Source organism: Mytilus galloprovincialis, chromosome 7 (assembly GCF_965363235.1).
Source record: "Mytilus galloprovincialis chromosome 7, xbMytGall1.hap1.1, whole genome shotgun sequence".
NCBI lineage: Eukaryota > Metazoa > Mollusca > Bivalvia > Mytilida > Mytilidae > Mytilus > Mytilus galloprovincialis.
This window is the reverse complement of record NC_134844.1, coordinates 60,011,915-60,020,863: the sequence shown is the minus strand read 5'-3', so window position 1 is coordinate 60,020,863 and position 8,949 is coordinate 60,011,915. Positions and strand designations below refer to the sequence as shown.

The 8,949-nt window shown below is 31.4% G+C and overlaps 1 long non-coding RNA gene across 1 annotated transcript; it reads left to right on the top strand.

The window, feature by feature from the left end:
- The first annotated feature begins 853 nt into the window (after window positions 1-853).
- Window positions 854-6,961, top strand: LOC143081831 (uncharacterized). The gene is made up of 5 exons (XR_012980112.1): window positions 854-1,408; window positions 3,357-3,525; window positions 4,829-4,896; window positions 5,751-5,799; window positions 6,947-6,961. It is a non-coding gene; the product is annotated as an uncharacterized LOC143081831 (long non-coding RNA).
- Window positions 6,962-8,949: the final 1,988 nt, after the last annotated feature.

The following is an 8,949-nucleotide window of genomic DNA, read 5'->3' as shown; positions in this document are numbered from 1 at the left end:
AAAAATGTGGCTTTATAAAATATGGAGAAGTGGTATGATTGCCAATGAGACAACTATCCCCCAATGTTTAAATGAAGTGCATTATAGGCAATGATAAGAACTCATACCCCATTATCGGCTATAGAAGACCACAAATAAAAAAAAAGACATTAATAAACTCATCACAGAAAGGGATTAAATTTTGTATTTACGCCAGACGCACGTTTCGTCTACAAAAGACTCATCAATGATGCTTGAATCCAAGTAAGTTAAAAAGGACAAATAAAGTACGAAGTTGAAGAGCATTGAGGATTAAAATTCCTAAAAGTTTTGCTAAATAAAACTAAGATAATTTATTCCTGAGGTAGAAAAGCCTAAGTATTTCAAAAAATTTAAAAGTTTTGTAATCAGTTAATTTATAAATATGACCATATCAATGAAACAATTGAATTGAGAAAAATTTACTGCAGAATTATAACAAAACAAGTAACGAAAAACAAATTGACACACATGAAGTTACGACAACAATTGAACTATAGGCTCCTGACTTGGGACAGGCACATAATTAATGTTAACTCTTAAACGTTTATATGTACTGTAATTAAAGGAGTCATTGTTACGAGTACTTATAAATATTGCTTGATTGTAACAAAACATGCAATACATATCCATACCTTAATCTACATGCACTAATATACACGGATGTAACTTATTCAAGACATTAAATTTTGTGAGTACAGAGTTTTTATTACATCTTCTTATTCGAGCGAATGTTTCATTTCAGGATTGTTAAAAGAAGTCCGTGTCGACTTTCACATTTTCTACTACCTACTGATCCTCATCGTTGTAAATGCGGGGAATGCGATGGTAGCGGATTTAGCTATCCGTCATTTACAAGTCCTAACAATCCTGCCAGAAAAAAGGAAGTATAATCTATTTAAATATAGATTTGTTGAAATAGATATAAAAAAATGTGATTTCTGAAGTTTTTAATTTTTTTTATTTGAATGCAACACGCATAAATCTGGAATGAGTAAAGGTATTTTTAAAGTGATAGTAGTTAGCGAATAATCTAGAAAACAGTATATATTAGAACCATAAGACCCTTAAGTTTATGTTTTTTTGTTGTTGTCAGTCACAAAAGTAGTAGATCCAGTTCTAGACACTGAAGCAATAAATTACATATTAAAAGAAACTAAAAAAATAATACTCTGCATTTACAATATCCAAAACTGATCAAAAGTAAATATAGTAATCAAAGTGAACTGTCCTAATTGATAAGTTACGCAATAAAACAGATCTTGAATATTTAAAGGTAGATTGCATAAGTATGCTTTGTCAGTACCTTAAACCTTAAATGTTACTATTTTAGTGATATTTCAGCAGTCATCGATCAGTCACCGATCAGTCAAGTTCACCCCAAACTCAGGTAACTACATTTGTAATCTCATCTATGTATCATATTTTATGAAAACCAACGCATCCTGACGTACAACATTAATAATCGCATTTTTATTTAAAAAAAACCCAAAGTATTACGCAACTTTATCCTTTTATTATTCACATTTGAAAAACAAATATTTGTATAAAGACAAAAAAAGATGGAAATAGTTGAACAACGAAAACAAAAGTTAGTATCGTTTCTCTTTTTTTCTTTATATTATATGAAAAACACTCCATACTGACATTCCAAAAATGCTAAAAGTTGTTTACGGTACCTGTAAAATATAATCTGTCAGATAATCAAACAAGCTGCGTTGTAATGTTGTATCGAGGACTGAACATGTCAGTCAAGGTCGTGTCATCGACCATTCACCAAACAATCAAGTTCATTTTAAAAAGTTACGTCTACGATTGTCATCTACTATAATATAAACGCTAGTTTAAACAAATGTCATACATTATACGGTCTTCATCAATGAGCAAAGCTCATACCTCATAGTCAGCTATAACAGGCCCCGGAATGACAAATAAAAAACAATTCAAACGAGAAAACTAACGGACTAATTAATGTACAAATATAATGAAAAAACCCCCAAATATGTAACACAGCAACAAACGACAACCACTGAATTATAGGCATTTAACTTGGAACAGGCACATACAAACACAATACAACAGAGTTATCGGAATCCCCACCCTACCCTACAGTGGTGTAATAGTACAGCATACATGCAAGCACGAACTTTTAAAATCAATTGGCAAAAGCTTAACTCAACAGAAAGATATCAATACAATACATATCAACATCGAAAACATACTTTGTACAAATTTGAGCGTACTTGCAGTTACCGACCACTAATTCAAAGCCAATAAAAACTAATTAAAAATTCATGCATCTAAGACTAAATTATCAATCAGTACACGTCCAACATCCAATGGATATAATGTAAAGACGTCATAAACAGTCCGAGACAACCCTGACCATGTGCACTAACAAGATAAAGAAGTCGACATATTTTAGATCCACGAAAGTGCATATGTATATATATATAACAATAATTGATATTGCTTTTGTACAGATAAGTAGTTTGAAAAAACCGTAAACCATAAAGTTATTATATTTCAGATGCAATTGTCAAATAATCTATACAGCAATACTTCCTAAATGTAGCTTTGAGTAAATTACACACAAAAAATATGGCATTTAATTAAATTGTGTAAAATTTTAGGTACACTTATAATCATGCAAAAGTTAAAACGAAACACGTAATGTTTACATGTAACTTTTACGGATTTTTAATAAAATTGAAGTCGTAGAAATAAATCATTCCTATGTCAAGCTAGATGTAACACAATAAATGAAGAAATACTTCTTTATGAAAGTTACTATCGTCATCATGTAACAGATCGGCCATTGATTAAGATGTCAATATGAACTCTGTGATATATTGTATGCGTACAATTCTGATTTATTTATGATCGATGTTCCCGTGCATTTGTAAATTGACAATACTGGTTTATAGATATTAACTGTCTTTGGTAATGGCCTTTAACTTCCTGTTGTTCAAATCATGATTCTTTCTTTTATACTTTTATAACAATGTTATGTGACATATTTAGTTGAAGTGGGCAAACAGTTTCGATATTTAAAGCGGGACAGTTTTCAATATGGACAGACAGCTATAGACGGCTGAAAGTGAAATTGTTACAAACCTAATCTTATTTTAATCTGATTTTTTTCCAATTTGTGAAAAGGATTGTCCACTGCAAGAACTAAAGGTATGTCAGTCATGTTAACGTTATTTGTGCATAGTTTGATTAGATTGCTTACACTTATCACAGTATTTTCAAGAGTGGAAAAATACCATTATAAACTTTCAACCTCTATTGATACTTGAAGTAAAAGGTAAACTCAACGGGATATCTTTTAACAGATAGATCAACTTTAATGTTCATTGAACACTCAAGTTTTGGTACCTGTTTATGAAGAAGAGGGGGGGACGAAAGAGTTTCAAGAAGGAATTTAGGGAGAAGAATGGTATGCCGTACTTATAAATGCAAAGAAAGACAGATTGAGATGAATTGCATATTGCACTTGTGAGGGTTCTGTTAGTTATTATTTAAAATAATCTGTATGTCGAATAATGATTGAGCTATTTACACTGGTTAAATATATGGAAGGGTTCATCGCCAGATGTTTAGAATTTCTTATTCGCAACTGGAGTTTTACTTTTTCATAGCGTAAGGTTAAAATGGTGGGACAGTTTAAGTTTGGCTTTGGTAGAAGAAGCATAAATTGGGTACACATGTTATGCTTTTTTCAACTGATTGATATAGTTTGGTCATATGTTGTACTGGTAAACCTTTTTCCCAGGTTACAGCAACAAGTTTTGCCAAGAATAATAATTTTATAATTATTGAGATATCGGACCAATCAAATCTATACAATGAAAGTGGTCAACGGCGTTAGCTTGAGTTTTGAATAAAACAAGAAAATTTATTGTATCTTTAATTATTATTATTAATACTTGGACTGATAAACTATTTGATTGAAAATGTAAATTTCATAAGCATAGTTTAACTGGATAAGAGCTGATATTTAAAGGTTTTCCTCGTTGATTGAAAGAAAAGAACACATATTTTGGAAAGTTAACATAAAAACACGAAAATAAACTGACTAAAAGAATTAACTTGTTTTCTTTTAACTATTATACTACATAAGAGAAAATGATGTATATTACAAATGTTGGTTATGCTATTTGTATTGGTAAGTTTTAACCAATGTGATGCTAACCGTAGCCAAAATTGACCGTTTGATAACAGACGGCAAAGGACATTCCTACCCTCATATCTCTAATTTTATTTAAATACTAAATTTATTACTTAACATTCCAATTTCCATTTCATATATGTTATATACATAGGGATCCTGAGGGTCCACTCTATAATCCTTGTAGATATTAAGGTACCTTTCTGTCAATGTTTTTTTTTAGTTACTATCTCGTAGAAACTATGATGACAGTTTTTATCTTTCAATACCACAATCTTATATACAGGTAAATCCTTCAAAGGGTCTCTGAAAACATAAAAACGAAAAAGCATAACCAACATTTGTAATATTCCCTATTAAAGGTAACCCGACAAAAAATTAATGATAAATATATGAACATGGTCAAAAAATTATTCTTCAAAATAATTAAAAAAAAAAAAAAAAAACCACCAGTATTAAAATCATTTTAAAGACAGAAATGAATATAACTGAACGTATACGATAGTGTTGCTATATCTAGTTCCAGTCGTTTGCAATTGCTGTATTAATTTTGAAATCAATCTAGTTTCCATGTTTGCAAATGGCTATTCATCAACTAAATATGTTATAAAAAATATTTATGTTTATTTGTTGTAGAAAACAAAACAGAAGAATGAAGGTGTATCTTTGTTTAATCATCTGCTTGTTGTTGGTGTGTGTTGGAGGTAAGAAAAATGAGATCTCAATTTAAAACTTACATTATAATAAATTTTCTTATTGACACGTTTATGTATTCTCTTCTTTTCATCGTTTAACGTTCAACATTTCGATCCTGCGTGTTGTGTTGAAAATTGAGACTGCGTGATACAATTTTAGTTTCAATTAGTTTTGTCAATTTAGTTAACCTGATCGGTTATATAACATTAAAGTAAAAAAATGCTTTTTCAACATTTATCTTGAATGATGTTATTTTTTTATTTGACCGCTTCGGAAAGATTAAAGAAGAGAGGAATTTGAGCGCATCAACTTTATTACTGTTTTATTCATGGTGTGTTAATATCCTCCCAATAACTGTTTTCGTTCGAAGAAACATCTAACTTGGGAGTACCTGTGCAGTTTAGACATTTGCGTTTTGTATGAATAAAGCTATGTAACCTGGTTCCAGCTTTAAGGATGTTTGCTCTTCTGTTTTTGAATTTTTGCCAGATTTTCGGAATCCTCTGGTACATGTATTGACATTAAAAATTGTCCACTAATCCCTACTTTTCTCTTCATTTTTTTTTATTACAGATAGGTTAAAAAGCAATTTTTCAAAATCTTATAAAATCCTTGTTATTTTTTCATAGTTTTTTAAAACAAAAAAGGTGCCAATGTTGAATGTAAGAAAAATCTAGAGAGAATTATGTCTCGCCAAATTTTCAATGGCTTGTATCTCGAAAACAAGCACACGGTCCTTCTTTTTTTATGCCTTTTTAGTTTATTCCTTTATATACTATCAATTTATAACAGTGTTTTAAAAGGCTTGTTATTTTTAAAAAGAGTATCGAATCTCCTTGATACAACTTTAGTTTATTTTCAGTCAATCTGGCAAAGGAAGAAATGTCTGAAAACGATGAACTTATACACGAGTAAGTTGGTCTATATGGTCTTAATATTGGAATGAATCAAGCAAAGCTCTAAAATAGTTATTTTATTAGATAATATGAAAAATTAAAAACATTTTTCGTAGAATTTGGCATCATAAAAACAAGTAATAAAAGTACAATGTAATTTTAGTAACAATAAGTGTTTTGTAGATTAAAAGTTTTAAAACAAAATAATGATAAAATAAATAGACCTCAATCAAACACCGAAGGTGGAAATGGACATTATACAGATAGAATAAGCACTGACCGATACCGCTATTGGTTGGTTGTAAGTACCAGCCGGAATAATCAGTATAGTAGTCAGTGCTTAGATACTTACATAAATGATAACACAGCTTAAATTGTTAAGGTTTCAATTCCCCGAGTTAGAATTACTTTAGAATGATTTGGCTATGTTGAAGTTTCTCTTCATCAGAAAGAATGGATTTGCATTTATTGTTGGTCTTCATGTCACATTGACATCTCTTTAGCTGACGATTTAATAGATCGTTGCAGAAAAAGGCGAGTCGAGTTACCTTTGTATCTGCAGGTCTTACAATAAATTGATACCAAGTCAGGAATATGAAAGTTGTTATCCATTCTTTTTTTTCGTTTGATGCGTTTGAGCTTTTGATTTTGACATTTGATTAGAGTCGTTTCATTTCGGATTTTCATCGGAATTCAGTTGTTTTGTGATTTTACTTTTTGATACACGACATCAATCAGAGTATATACACTTAAACATTTCGACTTAATAAAAAACAATACGCATTAAAGTAAGATACCAGTGTGATATATTATACAATTATAGCCTTTGTATGAGGTCGATACAAGGATATATTGGCCTGAAAGAAGTATATTGACTGAGGGAAAAGTCATTTAGATATTCTAAAAATAACCGTGCAATATGCTATTTGCTGTGCAATATGATTTTTGCTATCCGCCGTTTTCTGTCTACCTTCAAAGATATATTTAAACATGTGACTATTCCTGAACGAATCAAATTAGTTAAAATATATCAATTAATAATATATTCTTATATATCAAGTTAGTCTGCATAGATATAAACTCATGTCATCCGATAACGAAATGTATGGTTATTGATTTAATATTGTATAATGTATTCATTAAAGTTATTGCTTTGTTTTAGGCTTGTAAAGCGAAGTGCCTGTCAAAGAAGACTATGCCATGGTAATAGAGATTGTTGTCGGTTTGATCGTTGTTTCATGGGAAGATGCATGAGGTTCAGACAAAGATAGTGATATCAGCTATGCATTATTCATAGGCTCTAGTAATCATACCCTAACATAAAAACTATCATATATTTAGATATAGAACTTGTGAAATTCAAATTTAATAGAATGCGAATAAAACATGTCTTTTATCCCGAAAGTCTTATTATCATGCGATCAATGATTCTCACTATCAGCATTGGGAGAAAGTATTTTCTAGTTCTTGAAAGGAAACTGATTATTTACGTACACAATAATTTAGAACGTTAATATATATAATTATGTATTTGTCTTTAAGTCCATAAAAAACGTTAATCCAATTAAAGGCTCTAAAACAAGGTGATCAAAAGACAGAACCAAAACCACAAACCAACAATCGATTTTTCAAAAAAGGTTTTGAATATTGGGTATGAGTATGAGTGTACACATCAGTTCATCTTCTTTAAATATTGCTCGGTGAATGAAACAATTTCTACGACAATCAGACCCTTTACATGAACAAATATTGCTACACGCAAAAGTATGTTGGTCGCATACGCAGTTTTTATTGCAAGCTGTTTTCCCTTGCTCATAAACGTACAAACAAGATTTTGAAGGAAATCTACTGACATAGGTTCCTCAAGGAAAACTGTTTTCACCCTCATGCCAAACAGAGTCTCTATAAAGTATGATCGCTGGTTTAGCAATATGAGAGTTCATCTAACTTGTGTTTGAAGCAATTGGACGAGGGATGTGCTGTGAAAACGAGTTTCTACATGAAAGAATTTTCACAAGGCTGGCATTCTTTGTGGTGGGCAATTTCACCCAGCTTGTTTATATTATCTTGAGGTTCCTGAACTTTCCCTTGTGATCATACAATAAGGCGACAAAAGTACTTCCAGTGTTAACGGCGAATGCCTGATCTCCCGTTTCAAAACTGATAGGGAGAGGGCTCAGCAACCCAGTAGTAAGCACGTCGGTGTTGACATTAATATCAATTATATGGTAATTTTTATAAATTTACTGATTGCAAAATTATTAATTATTTGAACAACTAAAAATTTCCTAATCCCTATTTATAGATTACCTTAGCCGTATTTGGCACAATTTTTTTTTTGGAATTCTGGTCCTCAATGCTCTTCACATTTATACTTGCTTGGTCTTCTTACTACATGTATTTTGATCTAGGCGTTACTGTTGTGTCTTATGTAGACGAAATGCGCGTCTGGCGTATTAAATTATAAGCCTGGTACCTTTGATAACTGTTGCCATAACTTGGAAGATTGAAAGTAGAGCAAATTTCCTCTTCAAGGCGGTGAATTATATCAGATTTACAATACTTACTCATGAAACATGCTGAAGTTATGGGATAAATGGGCTATGCGAAGATCCTGACTACAGTCATATCATCACAAACATTAGCGAAATAATTTACTGGGTTGATCTGTGTCTTAACAAAGTCACCTGACTTTGAATTTTTTCGAAAAACTAAGGATTTTCTTATTCCAGGCATAGATTACCTTAGCCGTATTTGGCACAACTTTTTGGAATTTTGGATCCTCAATGCTCTTCAACTTTGTACTTGGCTTTATAAATATTTCGATTTGAGCGTCACTGATGAGTCTTATGTAGACGAAACGCGCGTCTGGCGTACTAAATTATAACCCTGGTACTTTTGATAACTAATTACACTTTAGTATTGAGGTTTTGGTCATATCATCAAAGTTATTGAGAGTAGACCTCGATATAGGACTGTAGAAGACACGGGTGTCACCCCATTAAAGCAACCTTGCACATAAAATTTAACCTTCTGGTTGCCACGTTCAATACATTTAAGAAGAGAATCCTGAACATCTATTGATCTATCTGCATATGTGGCTTATCAAGATATTGATCTCATTCCAGAGCTAAAATGCGCAAGGATGTATATTTTAAGTATCCA